The 25,084-nt window shown below is 45.3% G+C and overlaps 1 long non-coding RNA gene across 1 annotated transcript in view; it reads left to right on the forward strand.

Moving 5' to 3' along the window:
• LOC128328510 (uncharacterized) overlaps positions 1-25,084 on the forward strand; it is a 47,024-nt gene that overhangs the window by 14,283 nt on the left and 7,657 nt on the right. The window contains exon 2 of the long non-coding RNA XR_008309263.1: positions 21,974-22,120. This is a non-coding gene — a long non-coding RNA (uncharacterized LOC128328510). The remainder of the gene's footprint in view (positions 1-21,973; positions 22,121-25,084) is intronic.

Below are 25,084 nucleotides of genomic sequence, written 5' to 3' on the forward strand. Positions count from 1 at the left end.
ATGCACCTATATTTTGTCCTGATCAGAGATGCACCAGGCAGAAATTCATCAGGGGCATCTCTAGGAAGTGAGTAGGGAAACTGCACCTGTTAAATGTATGCCTGGATGCATCCCTCCCCAGCCCAATGTCCAACTGAAAGACCAAGACAAAATGTGGGTGCATGGAGCCTCATTTCTAAAGCCATCATCATATACCAGACTGAACAAAGTCTTTACAGCTTATATGGCACGGAAGTTAAGATGGACACCTTAATTTGCGATTTCCATTCTTTTTAGAGCACGAGTGAAAATGTAAAGCATCTTAACTCTCATTTTAAACCAAAGGTTTTTGGCTTACTGAATTTTGCATCTCACATCAGCAAGAATATCCTGTTATTACCTCTGAAGAAGAACATTTTAAAGTTCAAAATGCATCAGGCAAGGCAAGAGGTTTCATCACTGAATAAAAAACTGTTCATTACATACACAGCATCCTTGCCATTTTCCCCCGCCCTGCTTGTTTTTTTGTAGTTGCAAGGAGAAAAGACTGGTCTTTCTCTTCACTCCCCTCTGCAACAGAGCAGCAGTTACCTTCCATGGCTTGACTTTAAACATGATACGAAAACTTTTTCCTTTGCAGCCCTGGGAAATGGTGTGGGTGATCCTGGGATCTGGAGCCTTTTCTGAGGCTGCACCAATGGCTGTGGCCTTCAAAAGGCCATATTAAAACTTTGGAAGTTTTGATTGTTTTAATCATGTTGCATTTGTTGTAAACCATCCAGAGACTTGAGTTTAGGGTGATATGCAAATACACTAAATAAATAAATCCCAGGAACCCCTGTGCTATTTCCTGGGACTATTTCTTGTGCTATTTCCTGGGACTGAGAAAAGATTTTTTAAAACCCATCCCTTTTAAAGTCATGCTATGGAAGGTGGCTTATGCTCCCTCTCAGGAGAGAGCAAAGACATGGCCTTTCCTCCTGATGCTTGCCAGTTCTATAAGTAGTGGGAGGGGTGGGGGTTGTTGAAAGTGAAGGACTATGCACTGTCTCTTGTCTCAATGACAGTGGAGGACAGACGAGTGAATCAGAGGGCTAGATGGTCAAGACATTGGTCATCCCTTCTCTACTGCTCTGACACTATCCCCTTGGAATGTAGATTGCTACTCTTAGGGACTAACTTCCTTCCTTCCTGCTTCGCACTTCCTCTCCCCCTTCTCTTCCTATTTCTCCTACCTTGCAACATGCAAGCTCCTCTCCCCTGCACCATGTGTGCAGAGATGCAGAATCCATCTGCATCCAGCTAGCTAGCTAGATTAGAGAATGGAGAATGGAGAGAATGGAGAATGAATGAATTCTATCCAGAATGGAGTTCTCTAATAAATGCCATTTATATTGATTTGAAACTATGAATTGGCTCCAAGTTACTTTACTCTCAGCACACATGCATGCCTAACTAAAGTCCACTGTGTTGTGCCTCTGTGCACTCTGCTATAATGAAAAAGTGTTTCTCCTACCAGAGAGAATTCCCAACAGGGGTGAGGAGGGCTAGCGGGTAAAGTTTTGCTTCAAGCTGCCGGGGGGGTTCAACTCGAAGCAAACTGTTGAGGCCCAATTCCGGGGAAGGCCAAAAGGCCTACCAGCTAGCCTGGTAGGGTAGTGACTCTGGACTCCTATTGTTAATAAGCCAATTAATAAGAGCCAGAAAGGAGATATTACAGCAGTCTTTATTCAGCTGAACAAAAGCGGCCGGGTGTCCATCTCAATGCCAAGAGAGAGATGACACACTTTACAAGCAGTTGCAAACACCTTTATACCTTTTGACGAACAAACAACAAGCCCACCTAGTTTGCCTTCTTGCAAAGCAATGCAATGCTATTGGCTATTTCAAACAAGTTGTTTGACCAGACATTATCATACACACGTGGCACTCTTTTGGAAGTCCCCCACCTCTGTCCCCTCCTTGCGGTTTCAAGCTTAAGCAGTTTGCAAGCGAGCATCTGTTTGGCCAACCACCTGTTTGTGCTTTCAGTACTGAAATGCTTCTTGTTGACAAAAATCCCCTTCTATTTGTGGTTCTAGCCCTGAAAGCTCAGCACACAAAAAGTCCCATTTCCCAATTCAGCCCTCTATCTTTTATTCTCTCACAGCTCCAAGCAACAGTTCACAGAAGCAAAATGGCATTTAATTAGGCTAAGGGTCAATTTAGCTTTTTGCAGCCCCCTGCAAAACCAGCACCCCACTCCCTGCAACAGTGAGACCAAAGAAGATGAGGGACATCTCATCAGGAGAGGAGAGCCGGTCTTGTGGTAGCAAGCATGACTTGTCCCTTTAGCTAAGTAGGGTCTATCCTGGTTGCATATGAATGGGAGACTAGAAGTGTGAGCACTACAAGATATTCCCCTCAGGGGATGGAGCCACTCTAGGAAGAGCATCTAGGTTCCAAGTTCCCTCCCTGGCAGCATCTCCAAGATCAGGCTGAGAGAGATTCCTGCCTGCAACCTTGCAGAAGCCACAGTCAGTCTGTGAAGACAATACTGAGCTAGATGGACCAAGGGTCTGACTCAGTAGGGCAACTTCCTATGTTGCTATCCCTTAGAACCACCATAGTGGTTCCCCAAGCAAAGCGTTCCCACTTCACACAGGCCTACAAGGCACATACATTCTGATTTGTGTAGACTCCAAGCACACAATCCATATCCTAAACAAAATAAGGGCACAGATGGCACATACGAAGCCTACGCATGTGGGGATGGGCATACATAGGGACTGTGCAGGTGGAATCTCAAGTGCATGGGGATCTGTCACAGCAAGAAGGGTGGAGCTATGGGGAACAACCCTGATCTCTGCCCCGCATACAATTATCCGCACAGGGTTGCTGTGATCTCAGAGTGTGGGTCATTGTTCTCCACAAACAGCACAATGAGTGCCACACAACAGTTGTGAAAAGGTGTGGGCAAATGAAGGGTAAGTAAGAGCCCTTGACAAGTGACAGTTGCTTGAAACATCTGTGCATGGTGCAGCAAGGCGCCATCAGTTGCTTTATGACACAGAAGGATAAGTGAGAAGTGCTTGCATTGAATCCACCTCATTCATTAGGATCACAGCAGTCAATCAATGCTTGGATCAACAATCCATCACAAAATAAGAAGTCCCTCTTCCGCTTGGGAATACTCCATGTTCCATGCCTGACAGCTTTTTCCAAGCCTTGACTGCCTTGTTTGCTGGGTGTATCTCCCTGCCCCATCTGGCCTTCTGTCATGCACTCCAGGGGTCCTACCAGGCTCTTCCTCAGGGAAGAGAAAAAGGAGCTGGGCTTCTGCAGGCTTAGTCTTTACCAGTAAGCTGATGGGGGCAGGCCCCTGCTTGAGATGGAGGCAGAATTGTATGTACAGTAGTACACTTCCTATCTGTGCCCTGCATTTGTGGGAGCTTATGCTCGGCTCCACTTTTAAAATGAACCTTTCACACCAAAACGTGTACATGTGTACATATACATCTATGCAGATTCAATTAATGTTTGGTTATGGTTTTGAGGGTATGTTTTTGTACAAGTCACTGCTGGGGTAATACGTATCTGCTCCGAGTGCCCCTGACAAAGGAAGTGAAGAGGGCAGCTACTAGGGAGAGGGCCTTTTCAGTGGTAGCACCCTGTTTAGGGAATAGCCTCCCCAGTGAGGCTCACTTGGCATTGTCATTTTGTTCTTTTAGACACCAGATGAAGACCTTTCTGTTCACTCAGGCTTTTAAAAATTGATTTTAAAATTGATTTTTAAAAAGGTTTTTGAAAGGTTTTGTATTGTATTTTGTTTTTTGTTGTGATTAGTTTGTTGTGTTTTATATATTTTTTATGGGTTTTTTTTTTTTAACATTGTGCTGTGAGCTGCCCAGAGAACGATCTGTTATGGGGCAGCTAACAAATAAAGTGGTTTTATTTATTGCTACTACTATTGTTACTCTTGTTATTATTATTTACTACAAGATGGGCGAATGGTGTAAAGGGGAGGGCTTGATTGTCTGTTTCTTGGTATGCATATACTTCCAGACAGTTCTGCCAGATATTTTTGAATTTGGGGGGCTAAACATCCCCCCAACCCTCAAGCACCAAGACTGCTTCTATCTGCATCACTCCCATCCGGGGTTCTGTCTCTTGAAAACTCTAGAGCAGAGATCTCCACTGTTTTTCAAGTGGGGGCCACTTTGGCAGTTTCCCACTGTGCTGACCTCCACAGAGTCCTCCACTTTCCACAGTGTTGGGAGGGCCCTTTACGAGAGACGGAGTCCCCTCTAAACAGCTCTAGCACAAAAGCACTGGGAAGGGCTACACTTCCCAGCGCCCATTGCATGCCCCTTCAAGATGGCGCAGAGCTCACGAAGGCTCTGTTTCCTTTAAAGATCCCCTTGAGCACCGGGCACAACCCAGAACTGTACGGTGGGAACAGTTGCCTCCACATGGTGCCAGGGGGACTGCGCAGAGTATTCAGCAGCTTTGGCCAAAGCATCACACAGCCCAATAAACAATTAGTCACAATTTTTAACAATTAGTTAAATATTTGTCATATTTGCATTTGTATTCGTAGTTAGGGGGCCGCACTAAGGGCTGATGGGGACTCCCAGTGGCTCCTGGGCCTTACAACGAAGGATACTGCTCCAGATCAAGGGTGCTCAGCCTTGGGTCCTAAGATGTTGTTGGACTACAGCTCCCATCATCCCCAGCCACATGGCCATTGTGGCTAGGGACGATGGTAAACCAACCACATCTTTAGTAATGTGGTAATCCAATCTCTGCTTTAGGTTCTCAACTTTGGACACCATTTTGAAGAGCAGAGCACATGTCAGGAACCATTTAAAAATAAATAAATAAAAATACAGTTTTCCGTGTCCTTGCCGCCCAAATTCAAGGATGTGTGTTCTTTTATTTTGTTTTCCACCAGTCAGATTGCCACGTTCATGGTAAACGTTAAGTTTCTTCTTCCTTTTTTGCTTGGGCTTCATCTTAGGCTGCCACCATATATATGATAAGGTTTTTTACCCTGCTCTTAGTGAATATATCCTCTTAGGGACATAGCCTTGCAAGCACAGGATAGGGATAAATGTTCATTACATATGAAGAAACAAAAGTATGAATTGTAAAATACTGAAGAACAAGTTTATTATCGGTTTAAAATGATAACATAATCTCTGCTAAGCAGGGCACATAAACTTCATTGCAATGTTGTTATTTTGTTCACTTGTGAAGCACAACAACACTGAGTATGCAGACCTTCATGTCGCAAATAATCCTTACATTTGCTAAATGCTCTAGGACAGGTGTATATTGTCTTATTTGGGAAACTTGGTGTTGAACCCCAGACTTTCCAAACCCAGAGTACTGTCCTAGTTCACCACTGGTCTCCTACAGTCTCTGATCAATGATGAATCCCAATGATGATGATGATGATGATGATGAATTCTATTTCTATACCGCCCTTCCAAAAATGGCTCAGGGCAGTTTACACAGAGAAATAATAAATAAATAAGATGGATCCCTGTCCCCAAAGGGCTCACATTCTAAAAAGAAACATAAGATAGACACCAGCAACAATCACTGGAGGTACTGTGCTGGGGGTGGAGAGGGCCAGTTACTCTCCCCCTGCTAAATAAAGAGAAACACCATGGCAAAGGTGCCTCTTTGCCCAGGTAGCAGGGGATTGTCCTACAAAAGATGTCCTACAAAACAGCCTGAGCAACTCCCTCCCTGTTAGAGGTTGTTAATTTTTACCCCAGTGGGCAAAACAGCAGAGCATTAAGGAATGAGCACACCCTCCAGTTACAGCATGGGTAGCAGAGGATGGTTTCCTTGTTGCAGCTATTTAGAGAAAACATTCAAGATCCTTGCAGAACTCAATATTAAGTATTTATTGGTGAAGTACACTTGGACAGGAAAGACCTAAACCTAATCTAAAGGACTACATCATGAATAGGTAAGGAGGGAGAGACATGTTTCCATTTGCTCTCTAGGAGGAAGGGAAAGATCGTGACTCAGCAGAAGAAGTGCGGAAGAGTCAGTCCTGGGGTCATAGAGTACAGACAGGTAAGGAGACCCTCACTCACTACCTCCACTCCCAGTGCCCCTCGTGGTCATTAGGATAGTAGGCACAAAAGGTTGATGCACTGGAACTCCATCTCCAACACTCCCCCAGTCTCCTTCAGGAGCTCCCACACTGAGCTCTTTCTTCTTGCCCTACCAGTCCCTGCCTAACCAACCTGTCCTACCAACAGTCTTTACCCACCATTCATTTTTAAAAGGAAATTTCCGAACATTCCATACCTTGTTTCAATGACAACCTTTCCTCTCCTGCCCTCTAAAGCCCTCTGTTTGTCGACATCTTCTTACCGTCATTCTCCCACAGGGCTTGCTCTGTCATGAAGCTGGGCAAAGCGAGGTGCTTCAGGAGGCAAATTAGGGGCCTGTTCTCAGAGGTGGCACAGCTGCCCAGCCAACAGCCTCCCGTGGATGGCATACAGAGAAGGAAGATGAAATGGCACCATGATGCTTTTCCTCACCCCCTTCCTTCCTTTTCTATTAGGAAAGGGGAGAAAATGAAGGAACTGGGGGTGTGATATGCAAATGGGGTGAAGAGGAAGGGGAAGGGAGGAAGCAAGCATGCTCTGGTCCTCTTCTTCAATAGCACTGGTCATAGGGACATAGGAAGCTGCCATATACTGAATCAGACCATTGGTCTATCTAGCTCAGTATTGTCTTCACAGATTGGCAGTGGCTTCTCCAAGGTTGCAGGCAGGAGTCTCTTTCAGCCCTATTTTGCAATAACTTGGAACCTTCTGCTCTTCCCAGAGCAGCTCCATCCCTTGAGTGGAAAATATCTGACAGTTTTCACACTTCTAGTCTCCCATTCATATGCAACCAGGGCAGACCCTGCTTAGCTAAGGGGACAAGTCATGCTTGCTACCACAAGACTAGCTCTCCTCTCCTGGGCCAGGGCTGTTCTCAGGCATCTCTGAGATGCCACCTCGTCCTGGCTTCCATGTGCCTGGCCGTTGCTCTTTCCCTGCTGGCTCTTTTCTGTAAAGGGAACTGCAAAGTTCAGAAGTGAGGTGACTCAACCTTTTGCAGATTTCCCTGGGTCTTTTTATCTCCTGTTTTCACAAGAGTGCCGGCAAGGTGAGGAACCCGCAGGTGGGAATTTTTTAGAAAGAAAGACAGAAAGAAAGCAAAGGATCAATCTGTCTCTTGTCTGATTCTCCACACATCACCTGCTTCCTGTGATCGAGTTTTGCGCTGCTCACCAGCTGGGACAGATAAGCTAATTTCCTTGGTGGGTGATACATTTGCCCTTTTAGTCTATCAAGTGGTTCTTCGTTCATTAGCAAGATCAAAAGCGCAGCAATGATAGCCTGAAGATGGATGTAGATCACGGCTGAGGGAAGCCAGCACTGACAAGTGGTAACCAAACAAATGGCCCTCCTTATTTTTCTTTAACTACTAACCGCTACGGGAGTGGCCAATCGAATGCTGGGGAAGTGTGTTGAAATGCAGTTGATGGTGGGGTGGGGTGCATGATTAACAATGCATGATTAATTTATGGCAGCGGTTCTCAAGTTTGAGTCCCCAGATGTTGTTGGATGACATCACCCACAGCCTATGCCATGATGGCTGAGGATGATGGGAATTGTAGTCCAACAACATCTGGGGACCGAAGGCTGAGAACCCATGATGGAAGGAATTTGCTGCCACAAGATGTGGTGATGGTGAGGGGTGCCCTTCCCACGAAGCAAGCCGGCTGCATAATGCAGCAGACTGTGGGCACATTCTCAGGGGCTTCATTTACTGTTCGGAAGGAGAAAAAACCTGAAATGAAGAAGGAACTGGAGGTGTGATTTTAACAGGGGGGAAAATAAATGAAAAGGGAAAGGAGGGGTGCTGTTTGGTGCTCTGTTTCAAGCAGCAAAATATTATAGGTTGGATCTGGATGATGACCACTAGCTTGGACGGCTTGAAAAGTAGGGGTGTGCATTTTGGAATTTTCTTGTTTCGATTTGTATCCGAATCGAAACATCCCCGTTTTGTTTTGTACCCAAATTTTCTGAATCTGAATGAGCCCTGTTTTGTTTTGTAGCCAAATTTTCCGAATCTGAATCCGAATCTGAATTGATTTGGATTTTTAAAAAGGGTCCCAGGGTAAAAGGAATGGGTGGTGGTGGTAGTGTCCAATGGGTGGAAGCTACCACCCAAATTTCAAAGGAATTAGGTAAAGGGCTGATTTTCTTTGTGAATTTGATTTAAGTTTACACATCTTTAAGAATTCTCCCATAGGGAATAATGGGGATTCCAGCAAATGTATCGCTTCAAATCAAGGGGAAAGGGATGACCCAGAGCAGAGTGTGGTGGGTGGTAGTGCCCAGTGGGGGCAAGGAAACTTCCAGAATTATTTCAAAGGAATTGGGCAAAGGGCTGATCTTTTGTGATTTGTTGAAGTTTACGTGTCTTTAAGATTTCTCCCATGGGGAATAATGGAGGTTTCAGCAGCCCCATAATTCCACTTGGGGGGCACTGGGGTTGCCCAAAGCAAGGGGTTGTGTAGTGCACATAGGGTGCCAACCACCCCCACACCCACAAGCCTGTGGGGTACTGGGTTTTGTTGTTTCCGAGGTGTTCATTGTAGATTCTCTGGTAGCATATGAGATTTTCAGTGAAAAACAAGAATCCACTCTCATATGCTACCAGAGAATCTACACTCAGAACACTACAGAAACAGCAGAACCCAGCACCCCATAGGTTAGCAACCCTTCCCCTGGCCAATGTGGGGTCAGTAAAGAGGGGCAAGAAGCAAAAGAGCCAATGGGGAACAAGGAGGGAATTGTCAGCAGGTCAGCCCATGATTTAGGTCACCAATCAGAAGGCTGGAAGGCTGGGAAATTCAAAGAGATGTCAAACACAAAATGGAGACTGACTCAGAGATCACCACAAAATGGAGGTCTGAAACAACAAAACGTTTTGTAGCTGAAACAGGGACGTTTTGTTTTGTATACAAAACTTTTGGATCTGGAAATAGGGTGTTTTGTTTTGTCTACAAAACACCCGAAACAGGCTGTTTTGGGTACAAAACATTTTGTATCCGAAACGTTTTGCACATCCCTATTGAAAAGGGGCTTGGACAAAATACGGAGGGCAAGTCTGACACCAGCTATTAGCTATGATGGCTTAAAGGAGCCTCCATTTCCAGAGATGGCTGGTCTCCTGGCTGCTAATGTCACAGCAGCCCTTAAGTGTGCATTGAGAGAAACATAGTGGGCTTTCCTGTCCTGTTGCATCTGTTTTTTCATCTCGGAGGAAATGAAAATCCTCCCACTTAGCTACCCCCAGATAAGCAGCACCTGTGGAATGGCAGCCAGCTTACTTTATCTGGCGTGTAGGATTGCTCTGCTCCATACAGCAGAGAATAACCACCTACAGAGATACTCCCAGCCATAAAACAAAAAACAAAAAGGAAAAAGGAAAGAACAAGTACCGTTTATTAGCATGCAATCATAAAACAATAAAATATCACACTTTGCAAGAATTCCATCAAAAAACCCATAAAACTTCCCCCATTTTCCTTCTAGCTTTAGCTGCTAATTTAGCAAAAATTGCTCCTGCTTGAATCTCTCAGAGTAACAGGATTTCTGTTACTCACTTGAAGTTCTACCTTCTGGACTATAGAAACTGATTTCATGGTTAGTTTCATGGTCAATATATTTTACTCCAGGGGTTCCCAAAGTTGGATCCCCAGATGTCATCGGACTACAACTCCCATCATCTCCAGCCCAAAGGCATTGTGGCTGGGGAAGATGGAAGTTGGAATTGAAAAACATCTGGGCATTTTCCAGATGACACGCTGCAATGTACTCACAACGTAGCCTCTAAGAGCCCCTCCATATTGCCTATGTTTCCACATCAGTGTCACTGCGTTGTCAGCAGGGCGCCGTTCACATTTCCCATGCCTTGATTCAGATTTTAATGATGCATTTTTGCCCTACAACATTCTAAACTTCTCCATGTCGATGTCTTCAGGGGCTGGCATATCCTCCCTAAATGCCTGCCTGGAAGCAGTAATGGGCTGGATGAGGGAGAATCAACTGAAGCTGAATCCAGATAAGACGAAGGTACTTATTGTGCAGGGTCAGAACTCTAGAGATGATTTTGATCTACCTGTTCTAGATGGGGTCACACTTCCCCAAAAAGAACAGATTCGCAGTCTGGGAGTACTTCTGGATTCACACCTCTCCCTGGTTTCTCAGGTGTGCTTTTTATCAGCTCCGGCTGATATGCCAGATGCACCCGTTTCTTGAGATCAGCGACCTCAATACAATGGTGTATCTATTGGTAACCTCCAGAATTGACTTCTGTAATGCGCTCTATGTGGGGCTGCCTTTGTACGTAGTCCGGAAACTTCAGTTGGTTCAGAACGCAGCAGCCAGGTTGGTCTCTGGGTCATCTTGGAGAAACCATGCTACTCCTTTACTGATGGGGCTACATTGGCTGCCAATAGGTTTCCGGGCAAAATTCAAAGTGCTGGTTATAATTTATAAAGCCCTAAACAGCTTAGGCTCTGGGTATCTAAGAGAGTGTCTTCTTCACTATGAACCCCCCGCTCATTGAGGTCATCTGAGGAGGTCCGTCTCCAGTTACTGCCAACTCGTTTGGTGGCTACACAGAGACGGGCCTTCTCGGTCGCTGCCCCGAGATTCTGGAATGCGCTCCATGCTGAGATACGATCCTCCCCATCTCTGGCAATTTTCAAAAAACACCTGAAAACCCATCTTTTCGCCCAAGCTTTCTCAGCTTCCTAAATTTTTTTAGGTTTTAATCTCTGGTTTATTTTTAAATTGTTAAATTGTTTTAAGTTTTCTGTATATGTTTTTAACTGCTTTATGCTATTGTTAACCACCCAGAGATGAAAGTTTGGGGTGGTGTACAAATTAGATAGATAGATAGATGCACTGCAGGGAAGTAGCTGCATTTTTCTGTTGTAGGGAGCCTTTTCCCCGCATTTGATGCATTGTAGTGTTCTGCAGTATGACCAGTTCTTGCTTCCTCTGCCACAGGGAGAGAAACAGGCAGGGAGAAATTTCAGCTTTCCCCTCCTTTCCTCCCCTCAGATCCCACAACTTCCTCCTCCTCTGTTTGCTTCCAGCATAACTTGAGCTTGTCAACACAGAAGGGGAGAGGAGAACAGCTGAGCAGATTTCTGAATCCAACCCTTTCTCGCGCACTTTTTACTGAAGAGGAAGCCCATTGAACTAAATGATTTACTTCTGTGCAATCCCACTTGCTTAAGAGCCTCCCCATCTCTTACAACTTTTAAAAAAGCAGTCAAGACACATTTGTTCACCCAAGCTTTTAATTACATAATGTTTTAATTGTTTGATGATTTTTAATAGTTTTAACTTTTTGAATTTTAAACTGTTGTAATGTTTTAACCGTTTTATTTGTTGATTTTATTGTTTTGTTGTAAACCACCCAGAGACTTGCGTTTGGGGCACTATACAAATATGTTAAATAAATGAATAATAAATTCTACAAGGCAAAGGGCAGGGAGAGAGAACAGTCATTTACTTAAAAGGAAGCCCATTGAACTGAATCATGATTCATTTACTTCTGTGCAATCCCACAGCCATCACTGGAGCCCTCCTCCCCTTCTCTCCTATTTATTTATCGATCTATCTGGAGACCCGCTGCCGCCCTGGGGATCTAAATTTGGGAACCGCTGCTTGAATCCTTATAGTCTCACAGAAGTTGTATTCCAGCAGATAATGGGGCAAGTCCTCTACTACAAGAAGGGGTAGAAATTACTGCGGGATCTACTGGAAGGTAACAATTTTCCTGACTAGTGGGTCAGCAACAAGGGTTTCTGGCTCCTTACTGTTTAACAGGGATGACCAACAGGCTGCAGTCCTATGAACGATGCCTTTGCCTGACTTTTGGACAAGTTCAGTACCTCTGAATTTCAATGTTCCCCAGCTGTACAATGTAATAATATGCTAATCACTTATTTTCAGTGCTGGTGTTTCTCACCTGCAAAAGATGGTTGCAAATTCGTTGCTAGCTTAGAGTTTTGTGTTAGAATTTATGAAGTTTTGTAAGACGTCGCTTTTTCTTTAGAATGGATTAGAGCTGGTCTTGTGTGAGCAAGCATGAATTGTCCCCTTTGCTAAGCAGGACCCATTCTGGTTTTCATTTGAATGGGAGACTACATGTGAGCACTGTAAGATATTCCCCTTGGGGATGGAGCCGCTCTGGGGAGAGCAGAAGGTTCCAAGTTCCCTCCATGGCAGCATCTCCAAGATTGGGCTGACAGAGACTTCCTGCCTGCAGCCATGCAGAAGCCGCTGCCAGACATTACTGAGCTAGATAGACCAAGGGTCTGACTCAGTATATGGCAGCTACCTATGTTCCTCATAGAATGGAATAGAATTTGATTTATTAGTCAAATGACCATGTCAAATAACCACAGATTTAAAAACAGAGCAAACATAAAACAGTGAGCCGGGTCTCACAATCAGTGAGTTTGCGAAGTTGAGCGAGGAGAGCGGACTAAGCCTGCTCTCCCCACACATGAGCAGGGCGGAAGCCCTGGGTGGCCGGATCGGCTGCTCACATGATTGCCGGCTCTGTGACGGAGCCGGCGGGGACTGGGGGGACTGCGGCTACTTGAGCGGGTTACCTCACGATTGCAGAAAATCAGGCTAGCAGAGGCTAGCCCGATTTTCTGCAATTGTGTGAATAGCCTCAGTAAGTTAAACCAAAAAAAATAACCAAATCAAACCACCACAGGTCTAAAAATAGGGCAGAAATATAACAGATTTAAACCTATTTGGGTCATATCAAGACACCACAGGGGTAAAAGGAAGGCAGCGGCAAGACATCCGAGTTAGACCTAAAAATGATGATATCAAAAGACCATGGGTTTAAAAGAAGCGAGGCAATAAGACATGAATATTTAAGACAATATTAAGAATATTCAGCACTAAAAACAACCATGGGTTTAACACAAACAAGATGATGAGACAAGAATATTTAAATCAAAAGTATCTAAAACTAGGAACAATTAGTTCTTAGTGTTAAAAAGTAACATTTATCCTCCCCAAAGACAAGACAAGACCTCACATTTTGGAGCTGCATAACAGTGCAGCCCAAGTGGTGTTCTCTTGGCTAGATTTGTACTTGTATATGTAGGTTAGTGTATGGCTTTTGGGGTAATTGGCTCCCTGCTGCACAGCCACTATTTTAGCACCTGGTCCCAGTTGGTGTCCACCTAATGGCACAGTGGGGAAGCAACCTACCTAGAGATCAGGAGTCTGTTGGTTCGAATCCCTGCTGGTATGTTTCCTAGACTATGGGAAACTCCTATATCAGGCAGCAGCGATATAGGAAAGTGCTGAAGGGCATCGTCTCACACTGCGTGGGAGGAGGCCATGGTAAACCCTTTCTGTACTCTGCCAAAGACAACAACAGGGCTCTGTGGGCACCAGGAGTTGACACCGACTCGAAGGTAACAACCATCAACCCTGTTGGCGAGTTTTGTAGTTGTAGTAAAAAAACAAAAAAGTTCCCACAAGCTTAAGGTCTACTGACCCTTGTTCTACTAAACCCAAAGACTGAGCCAAAGTGTGATCTCTCTCTTCGTGCCCTTCTTTGTTCTTATAGAACCACTGGCTAGACTCTTTGAAACCCCAAATGGGTTTTTAATAGGGAGTTTGAAAACATCTATAATTTTTTTCACTCCAAAAGCAAAATTGCGCTTTCCCAGTGGCAGAAAAGTGTCCTGAGCAATCAGCACACATGAAGCTGCTATTGCTGGATCTGTAGACCTAGGTGTGCAGGCCATGTGCAGAACTGCATCGTTCTAGGTAGAAAGAGATCTGTGGTTCTGAATGGGCATCCTGGTGTGCAGCCACAGCAATTGTGGGACACAATGGGATGCATATGGGATGTGCAACAGAGATTCGGATCTGCATTGCAAAAATCACACCGTTGCTCTTCTGGATCAGAATCCCAAACATGGGATGCCAAAGTGCAGGGAGGCAGAAAATAGCTGTGGAAATAAAGGGCTACGTTTCCATATTCCTAAGCCAACTCAGCAGGAGGTGCCTAAAGCAAATTTTATAAAGGCTGTAGAAAAAGAAAAAAGGCTTCCATCTACTGATTAGCCTTAAAGCATGGGGATACAGATATCTCAGTATCGTTGCTTTTTGCATAAATTCTGAAATATTATTTAAATGAATGCAAATATTAAAATATTGTGAATCCTGCTGTGGCATTGATTCAGGACAGTGATAAAAGAAGGTAGTACTTCTTGGCATGGCGCATAATTAACTCGTGGAGTTCATTACCGGTTGTCCTGATGGCCGCTTGCTTGGATGGCTTTAAAAGAGGATTAGAGACATTCCTGGAGGAGAGAGTCTTATCAATGGCTGCTGCCCATGAATGCTAAATAGATCTTCCATGGCCATGGCAGCATGCCTCTCTGTTGAGAACAAAAGGGAAGGGTGTGTGTGCCCTGGCTTGGTTGTCTGAAGGGCCTTGAGAGGTCCCAAGGAACAAGTTGACTCGGGAGGACCAGTCAGAGGCAGACTGAGCCCTAAAGTACCTCTGAGCCCAGATGTCCCTTGCTGAGCCATCTGCCAGGAGAGGGGAAGCCTTAAAGGGGCAACCTTCTGAGGCCAGGCACTGCCACCTCTGCTCTGCCTGTTCCTGCTGAGCTTGTGGTCAGTCCTGGCATCCAGATATTGGTGTGTGTGTGTGTGTGTGTGTGATGGTGTGGGAGTGGCAAGCTCTAGAGTGGGCTTGGGAGGATGCTATCCCAGGGAGCGCAGGTCCCAAGGGAGCTTCTTTGGGGGACTCCAGTCCTTTTGGGTCCTGGTCTACTGTTTCGATCTTGCCTCCTTAGTGTCAGAGTGGTTGCTGTGACAGTCTGGGCCATGATGGGGATGGATGGAAGCAGGGGCGTATCTAGGGTGCAGCAGGCAGGGCACGTGCCCCTGGTGCTACTTGAAGGGGGGCACCATTTTTAAAACATTATTTTTTTAAAAAATGGCCACCAAAACCAAAATGGCCATCGTGCATGTTCAAATGATCTCTGTGAGGCCCTAGGCCATGCCAGACCTCACAGAGGTCATTTGAGCATGCGCGGTGGCTATTTTGTTTTCAGCGGCCATTTTTAAAAATCTTTTTTTTTAATGGCCACTGCACATGCTCAAATGGTCCCTGAGAGGCCCTAGAGGCCAGTGGGGGAGGGGAACCTTTGCAGACCCCCCCCCACGGCCTTTAGGAAGCCCCCCAAAGGGGCTACAGGTAAATTATTTTTTTTAAAAATTAATATAATATAAATCACTGTACACATATTCAGATTGGCACTATGTATAGAGAATCAGGGCTTGTGACTTCTGAGCGGAAGCTTATGAGCTAGGATTGTATTCATTTGCTCTTACTTTGCTTCTTGTGATAAGCGAGTTAAATGTGATGTCTTAATAATATGGCTATCAATGGTCAATTTGTCTTTGAATCAGTGTGAAATCCTTAATATTAAGGCCCACTAGGAGTTTCTTGATCTCTTTCTCTCATTTTAACTGTCTTTCTGAAAGACTAGAATATATTCCAAGCAGTGACACAGATTACTCTGCATATCCTTTAATTATTTTCAGAGTATCTGGGAAAAGCCAAATTCTCCACTGATTTTTAAAACTCAGCCAGGCTGCCCCCCACCCCAAAGGACCCCTCTCTGCCTGAAAGCCAAAGGCAGTGCTGGGCCCAGCAAGGCAAATGCAAGCAGACACGCATGGACTTCCCAGGGTCAAGCGAAGCCTCTACCCTTTGCTCAGCATCTCCTGCAGCATCGGAGTCAAGCCTGGTGGTTGCCTCTGAGCTCCGGGCCCTGCAGGAAGCTGGCTTCTCCTAGTGCCTGGCTTGGGCGGCGAGCAGACCCTCCAATTCAACACGCTGTTCTGCAGGTGCCACATCCCATTAGTCTCTGCAGCCCCTGTGAGTCCCCATAACTGCCCTGGCACATTTGTCACACCGAGTGGGCTGCTGCCTGCAGGGGCTGGAGGGAAGTGCGTGCCAGGAGCCAGTGAGCGGGAAGCGGAGTGTGAACGGCAGGCGTAACCTGGGCAGGAGAACATATATTTCCAGGCTGCCTTTCAAGGGTGAGGATTAAGCACTGTCAGAAAAGATTTCACTCTTGTCTGCCGCCTTCACCTTTCAAAGGCTCTGCTGCGTTCATGGTGCCTAATTGCTCAAACAGAGAGGTGCTGATGCGCACGCCTGCATGGAAATGTTCCTTTCCAACTGGAAGCCCTTCCTGCTTATTTATTTCTGCTTCTTTTATGTGTTTTTCATATTTATTCGTTGCTCTTCAGCTGAAGCTCTCGGAGTGGCGTTCAGTTCAATATATGATAAGAGTACATGGCGCAGAGGGAAAAGCAACCTGCAGGAGGCTGTTGGTTCGAATCCCCACTGGCATGTTTCCCATAATATGGGAAACTCCAATATCGGGCAGCAGTGATATAGGAAGGTGCTGAAAGGCATCATCTCATACTGCATGGGAGAAGGCAATGGTAAACCACTCCTGTATCCTACCAAGAAAACCACAGGGCTCTGTGGTTGCCAGGAGTCGACACCGGATCAATGGCACAACCAACCAATCAACCAACCAAGCAATAGAACATATCAAATACTAAAGAAACTAGAGCAGCAGATGAAAGGGAATACCAGCAAGAAACCAAATAAGGGGCTTCCCCTGGCATGGAAGAGAATACACGCACAGCACCAGGCAAACCTCTTTGGGAATGGAATGTTAGGCGTGGCCCCACAGCCCAAAATGCCCTGTCTCCGGTCATCAGTCAACTCACGTCAAGTGGCAATTAGAGACAGAACAAAGTTGCAGAAGATGATCCTAAAATCGGAGTGAAAAATACATTATTCCTTTGCCCACTCACAAACTTTGTCCCACACCCTGCAAAATGGGTGTTTGGACGAAGTTAAAAAAAACTACTGGCTAGAAATTCATTGAAAAAATATATTTGGTGAATTCTGGGGTGCTGGAGCCATTTTGGGGCAGGGCGCTTCTCGACAAATTGGGCAACCACAACATTCTAGAAAAGGGTTGGCGTTCAGGGGGCTCACCAGGGCTTACCAGTGGAGTTTTCTCTATTTTTTTATTTTTACGGAAAATGTTGTGCCTTTCTTGAGGGCAGCAACTGGCTCTGCACTCCCCGCCCCTCCCCCCTCGCCGAATGCACCAGGGAACAATGACACAATGTTGTGAAGAAAAGCTCCCCCCTTTTCCCCCAGCCTGCAAAAGGGGTGGCAAAAATGTGTGTGTGTGGTTCAAATCAGCATTTCTTAAAGTATTCTCCTCCATTTCATGCACTGAGCCGACAAATCTTTCCAGGACTTTGTAAACTACATCTTCTATCTCCCAAGACAATCTTAATTGAACAAAAATGCCATGCAATTCTTTATATTTGTTCATTAAATTAAACCACACTTCCTACCCTTTAAAAAAATCTTTTGAAGAAAGAAGAAACATAATAATGAATCAGTAAAAAGTCCTAGCTTCAAGGCTTGCTCCTAAGTCTGAACAGCTGCCTAAGTCTGAACTGCTCCCCAGGTCATCTGGCCCCTTTTTGGCTCATTGGCTGCAGTTTCCCCTCCTGCCATCGTAAAGGGGGCGCTGTGGAGCAGAACAATGCTGGACAGTTATTCCATCTTCCCCTATAAGCTATCCTGGTGGAGACTGGCTGCCTGAGGCCCCCGTAACAGTTGGAGGCCCTTGGTGTCAAACACAGGTCGTGTACTGTGTTTTACAATACTAACAACACAGTTGATATTAAATTCTCCAAAGGTGCCTTGTTGGGAAAAAAAAACTTCATATAAATGTTGTTTGTGGCCTGGGGTGTACAACATAAGGCCCCGGGGACCACATGCAATGAAGCAAGACACTTTGTGTAGCCTGCCAGGATGCCCTAGAGCAGAAGTAGGTACATGTGGTCTTCCAGCTGTTGCTGAACTACAACTCCCATCATTCCCAGCCAACTGGCTAGGAATGATGGGAACTGTAGTTCAGCAACAGCTGGAGGACCAGGTTTGCCCACCCCTGCCCTAGAGTCAAGCTGCTCCTGTTGTTCTTGGCAGGTCAGCCAGTTGGTCTGCTTGCGTGAGTCCTCTGTGCAGAGACTCTGTCTTGGCCCATGTTGTGCTGCTGCATGTTTCCCTGTCTGTGTCTGCCTTGGTGAGGTAAGAGGTGACCAGGGCTAGCGGCAGAAGGCATAGCTGCTGGCCAGTGGCTGGGTGGATGTGCGGGAGAGATGGCCTGAAGGGCCCTCTGCAGAGCTCTGCACATCTGTAAGGGAAATACTGGTCTGGCAAGGAAAGGATGGGCTTCTCCCTTTCTCCTGGGAGGGTTCCTCCCTTCACTTTCCACCACTGAGCTCCCCAAAAGAAGCAGAACCACCACCACCCCACTTTCCGGGCCACCATTCAAACAAGGACAGGACTCTGCACAGAGGAAGAGCTGAGCTGAGGTAGATGGGCGTGTGCCCTTGGAACAGCAAAAGATGGCGGGGGACACAAAGAGGAAAGGAGCGTGGTTGAGGGTTGAGCGATGATTTTTGCAGGGCGTTGTGTGCTTGGCTGTGGTTCTGAATAATCATCTCTAACATAGCCTCCTCAAAGTTAAAGAGCAGTTTGACAGTCATGGTCACGGTCAGTTTTATTCAGTCTGCAGTGTTTTGAATCTCAGAGGTGTGTGTCTTGTCCTGTGCTTCTTCACATGGTCATTATGTTGGAAGTTGAAGACTTTGCGCTGTCTCTTGCCTCAGACAGTGGAGGACAGACTAGTAAGTCAGAGGGCTAGAGGGGCAAGACATTTGTCATCACTTCTCCACTGCTCTGATGCTATCCCTTTGATGTGTAGATTGCTAATCTCAGGGACTTCCTTCCTCCTTCTCTTTCTTGCTACCTGCCCGCCTATCTTGCAACATGGCAAGTTCCTCTCCCTGCACCAAATGTGCAGAGAGGATGCAGAATCCATCTGCATCTAGTTAGATAGATAGATTAGAGATCCTAAATCCTCACTTTCCTATCTAGAATGGAGTTCCTTAATAAATGCCTTTTATATTGATTTGAAACTAGCAATTGGCTCCAAGTTACTTTACTCTCAGCACATACGCATGCCTAACTAATCTACCGCTGTGTTGTGCCTCTGTGCACTCTGCTATATTGAGAAAGGGATTCTCTCACCACAGAGAATTTCCAACACATTAGACCATTTATTGTGGCCCTTTAGTTCCAGTCAAGATTCATCCTGGCCCTCATGAACATTTGAGTTGTGCACCCGTTAACGCTGATGTCTAAAAGCACAAAGAGTTCTCTTATATCAGGATGTTCCACAGCATAGGTGCCACCACTGGGAAGTCCCCGTATAAATTGTACAACCTTCTGGAACAGATTTAAGCAAGTAGAAAGGGATTTTGGAGGGAGGGGAGAGATGCAGCCTTAAGTGTAGGGATGAGGAAGGGTGCTTGTGGGCCTGCAGCCCTCCTTCTGTCACTGGTGGGCTGCGATCAGTTGTCTTAGCTCCTGAGAAACCTGCTTGGTTTGCCTTGAAGGTTTTCAGATATTTCTCCTTGGGAGGAACCCTGCAATTTGTTTCAGATTTCACTTTTGCAGAATTTTGGTGGCAACCCTAACAGAACGTTGACTCATGGGATCTTTACTAATATTAGTATTGGCCATTCTTCATATGTGCTTCCCCCCACACCCCTGGATGCACGGATAGATTTTACTTGGTCTGTGTCTGCAGCAACATCAATCCTTCAGCATCTGTGCGATGTGAAAAATGCATAGTGCAAGTTCAGCAAAAGTCACAGGCAATTTCACCATTCCTCTAATGGTGGCCATGAGGTCTACAATGTAAGCACTTATATACTGGAAGAAGATCTTTGACAGTTATTTCTGAAAAGCTCTCTGTGATGCAGTGAATGAGGTGGCTTGAGGAGCTGAGTGTTTCTTACTATTAGTTTGTGTCAAACGTAAAGGAATTGGCCCCAATGGATGGGATACTGCAGTGCAATCTTTATACCTATAGCTTCTGCTGTGTTTATTTGATTTGTCCACCACAGAATATCTTCCTTCTCTTTGCTTTTCCTTGGTGGTTCCTGTAACCTTCAACTTACCACGTTTGCAGGGGTTCCTATATAAAGAAAGGCTTCCGCATCTCCAGTCCCCAGATGCTGTTGGATTACAACTACAAGACACAAAAGAATCCAAAAGTATATTTCTAATGTATGAAAATATATTTTAAAAATACAATACCTATAACATACTCTTCATATAATAAAATAATATAAGGAATTCTTAATTCAAGAATAAAACTAGAACTACCACAAAGTATTTGATGAATTCATCAAGACAGCCTTTATTTTGGCATTAGGACTTCTTCACTTCCTGAACTTACAATGGGAGTGTACCATTGGATTTTCTCTGGAACAGATTGATAACAGGATATCTAAATATATCCTAGGCATGGACTAGTTACTGGTGGAACTGTGCAGTATACAGATTCCTAATTTTTTTTACTTTGTGGTGATACTAGTTTTATTCTTGAATTAATAATTCCTTATATTTTTAATTATATTAAGAGTAGATTAAAGTGTGCTGTTGAGTTGGTGTCAACTCCTGGCGACCACAGAGCCCTGTGATTTTTCTGTGGTAGAATACAGGAGGGGTTTACTATTGCCATCTCCCGCACAGTATGAAATGATGCCTTTCAGCATTGTCCTATATCGCTGCTACCCTATATAGGTGTTTCTCATAGTCTGGGAAACATACCAGCAGGGATTCGAACCGGTAACCTCATGCTTGCAAGGCAAGTCATTTCCCGCTGTGCCATTAGGTGCCTTAAGAGTATATCTTATAGATATTGTATTTTTAAAAATAATACATTTCCATACAACAGAAATATACACGGGTTCTTTTGTGACTTGTTTTGGTATATGTGAACCCAGTCATGGGTCTTTTTCTGGCTTTTGTTGTATTATAACTCTCACCACCCCAGCCACCCAAAGATAAACACTTCCAGACTTTCACACCATGCTTTTGAATTGCACTGTGGAAAGATGCTGGTTTCTGGATGGGGCAATCTATTGCTAACAAAACTCATCTTGTATTTCCTTTTCAACTTGCCATATTATGTTACAGATCCCATTCCAGTTGCTGAATGCTGGTCTGTGACCGTAATAAAGATTGATTTGATTTGATTCCAGTTGCTGAGGTGCTGTGGAAGAGGTGCTCCAGAATGTATGTGGTATATAAGCTGATGTTATCAACTGACATTGGGAGAAAAGGGATTGATGCATCTATCACACTGGACACGTTGTATGTCTGCAAAATAATCCTCTTCTCTGACATTATTATTTCCATTATTATTTCACATGGTCTCTTTCACTTCTCTGGTCCTAATGTACATGATTGCACACCAACCATATGCACTGGTGATTGCTTTTCATTGTGTTTGTAGAGATCTCTTAAGGATCTAATTTTTCCTCATGGCATTTCCCTTTGGCGTGCCTGATCCTCTTCTACAGCCTCAGATCTTGACCCTGCCTCGTAACAATTCCACATGATCTGCCTCTAGCCCTCCTGACTCTCTCCTGTTGCCTTGGCATCCAAGCCCTTCCTCCTCTGGACTATGCACCTACTCCAGGCTCACTTGGACGGATAGCCAGCTCCTCTGGGACCCAACCGGCTGGACCCTGAGTCTTGTCAAGATCTGCCAGACCCGGAGTTGAGTGGAGCACTGGGGCACCCACCCACAAGAAGGCCAATCTGGCGGGAGAGCAGTTGTAAGTCAAGGTGTGGGCCAAAACGTTTGTGCCGAGAGGGTTTGGAATGAAATGGCTGGGAAGCAGTCAGAAGTGCAGGCAAACAGATAAGGTGGTTTCCTGTTTTACAGAGGTGTGCAAGGATGGGCAGAGATATCTGAAGGAGGCTGCAGAGTCACAGAAGTAAGGCTACTTGAGTTGTGGACCCAGCCATGGAAGACCCAGACCTGAACTAGAAGTATGTATGGCCAGATCAAGCAAAACCCAAGGACTTCCTGGTATGTGTGGAGATATCTGGACCTGAGCTGTGCAGGTGGGTGGGGTGGGGTGGGGTGGGGGAAGAGAAGGAATCCCCCCTACAGCCTTGAGTGACTCTTCTCTTGAGTCCCAGTGCTAAGTCCAAGCAGCATCTGATTCAAAACTCAGCTGCTCCCGAGAGGAGTACACTGTCGGCGAAGATATAGTGATGAAAAGAGAGCCCCTCTAAATGCTCATGGGACTGACAGAGAAAGCTGCTCTGATAAGCCCTCAAATACTGATAGAGCACGGCAGGGAAATGTACAGACACCAGAGAAATTACAAATAATATTCAAAATAGAAATGAAGAAAATGGCCACAGTAATGGTGGGGTTGGCTGCTTTGTCACTCACCAAGGACCTGGTCAGTGAATGCTCTGACAATCAGAACAACAGTGGAGGTGCTGCCTGGGGAAAGGCTCCCGTGCAGTTTTATAGGCAGAGGGCAGGGTGCATCTTATGGTTGAGTCAAAGTGCCCCCCTGCATTTGCGTGCCATATCTGCAGAAGGGAAGTTTGGGGATTTGTGGGGTCAGGGCAATCTGGAGATTTGGGGGGATTTGGGGGGTAAGGGCAGGGGTTTTTTTGAGAGGGAGAAGCTTACTGGTGGCAAAGGCCACCATTTTGTTTCCCAGATGCTACATGATGATGTAGTGTTGTTCTGAGGAGGCTTTTGGGGGAAAATGGCAGACCAGCTAGCAACTGCCAGGAGGAACCTCACTGCTTGGAAGTGAACTCGAAAAAGTTGAGCTGAGGGGGTCTCGTTTGGGTCCCCTTTTGCTTCCTACAGACCCATATTTCAAGGAAAAATTGGTGCTTGGGAAACAAATGATGTCACCCTGATGTGGCCTTCTCCATTTCCTCTCGGTCTAAAAAAGAAAATGTGATCTAGGAAAAAGCCAGCTTGAATTTTACTGTTTCTTTAATTATAATTTCAAGAAGTAGAAAGCTTCTGTGGGTTTTATGAATATGAAGAGCCCACAACTGTCGTCCCCTGCTGCTTTAATAATTTTATTAGCTGCCGCTGTGCAAGGAAGACAATGGGAGTCTAAGCTATCGTTCTGAATTACTGTGTGCATAAAGAGCAGTTTCTAGGGCTGAGCCAAAACTGCTTACCTCGTTTCATGTTCATTTTTTAGGATGTTGAAAAGCATCGTCCATTTTTAGCTCTTTTTGGCACTCCTCATAAATGCATTTCCATTGTTTTTAAAGTAGATTTCTCAGCACCCTCTTTCTTGGTCTTCTTTCTGTGGTTTCATTGCTGTTTGGTGGCTTTTTAGCCTATTTTCCAGTAGGCTTATGAGATCACCCAGCATTCTGTGTGTGTGTCCATGTCTGTGTGTCTGGATGTCCCTCCCCATCAACTTTGCAACGCCTGGACCAATATGAACCAAACCGGGTACAGTTGTAGGGTCACATAGGGACACCTCAATGGTGTTGTTTGTGAAGATGTCACCCCCCCCCCACCAATCCAAGATGACGGATGTGTAAACTTTTGAGGTGCAAGTGGGCTTACTTGTGAACAGCCTAACTGATTTGCTACAGCTGTAGGGACAAATAGGAATGCCAAAATGGCATGGTGTGTGGTGGTGTCATCCACTCCGATTTAAGATGGCACCTGAGGTGCATGCGGGCTAATTTGTTAACTGTCTAACCAATTTAAACCAAATTAGGTACAATTGCAATGAGACACACAGGGACACCTCAACGGCATAGTTTGTGATGATGTCAACCACACTGATTCAAGATGGTGGACGCATAAACTTTGGAGGCGCAAGTGGGCTAACTTGTGAACCGCTCAACCAATTTGAACCAAATTTGCTACAGCTGTAGGGACACATAGGGCTGCCCTAATGGCGTGGTGTGTGATGATGTCAACCACTCCAATTCAAGATGGTGGACATGTGAACATTTGAGATGCAAGTGGGCTAACTTGTGGACTGTAACTGATTTGAAACAAATTAGGTACAGCTGTAGTGAGTGACATACAGGGACACTTCTGTAGTGTAGTCTGTGATGATGTCATCCACCCTGATTCAAGATGGCAGAACCATAAACCTTTGAGGTGCAAGTGAGTTAATTTGTGAACCACTTAACTGATTTGAACCAAATTTGCTACAGCTGTAGGGACACATAGGGACACCTCAGCGGCTAAGATTGTGATGATGTCATCCACATCAATTCAAGATGTCAGACACGAAAACATTTGAGGTGCAAGTGCACTAACTTGTGGACAGTCTAACTGATTTGAACCAAATTTGCTACAACTGAATGGACACATAGGGATGCTCCAATGGTGTAGTTTGTCATGATGTCACCCACTCTGATCCAAGATGGCGGGTGCATAAACCTTTGAGGTGCGAGTGTACTAACTTGAGGACTGTCTAACCAATTTGAACCAAATCTGGAACAGCTGTAGTGAGTGACACACAGGGACACCTCAATGGTGCAGTTTATAATGATGACAACCACCCTGATCCAAGATGGTGGACACATTAACACTTCAGGCGCAAGAGACCGAACTTGTGGACCTCGATTTGCACCAAATTTAGTCCAGATGAAGAGACAGTGAAAGGAAAGTAGGCTGATTAATTCTTACTAGAACAACTTGTTTTGCTCTCCAGGGTGCTGCTGCTTTTCATCAGGATTTTCCCTTCTTCTTTGCCCTCACTGCCCTTGCCTTCATTTGTCCTCACTACCACTTAATCTTATTGGCTGTGGCAACCCTTGAGATTTAGGAAAACATAGGAAACTGTCATATACTGAGTCAGACCATTGGTCCATCTAGCTCAGTATTGTCTTCACAGACTGGCAGCGGCTTCTCCAAGGTTGCAGGCAGGTATCTCTCTCAGCCCTATCTTGGAGAAGCCAGGGAGGGAACTTGAAACCTTCTGCTCTTCCCAGAGCGGCTTCATCCCCTGAGGGGAATATCTTGCAGTGCTCACAC

This window comes from Hemicordylus capensis, chromosome 5 (genome assembly GCF_027244095.1).
Source record: "Hemicordylus capensis ecotype Gifberg chromosome 5, rHemCap1.1.pri, whole genome shotgun sequence".
In the NCBI taxonomy this organism is placed as follows: domain Eukaryota; kingdom Metazoa; phylum Chordata; class Lepidosauria; order Squamata; family Cordylidae; genus Hemicordylus; species Hemicordylus capensis.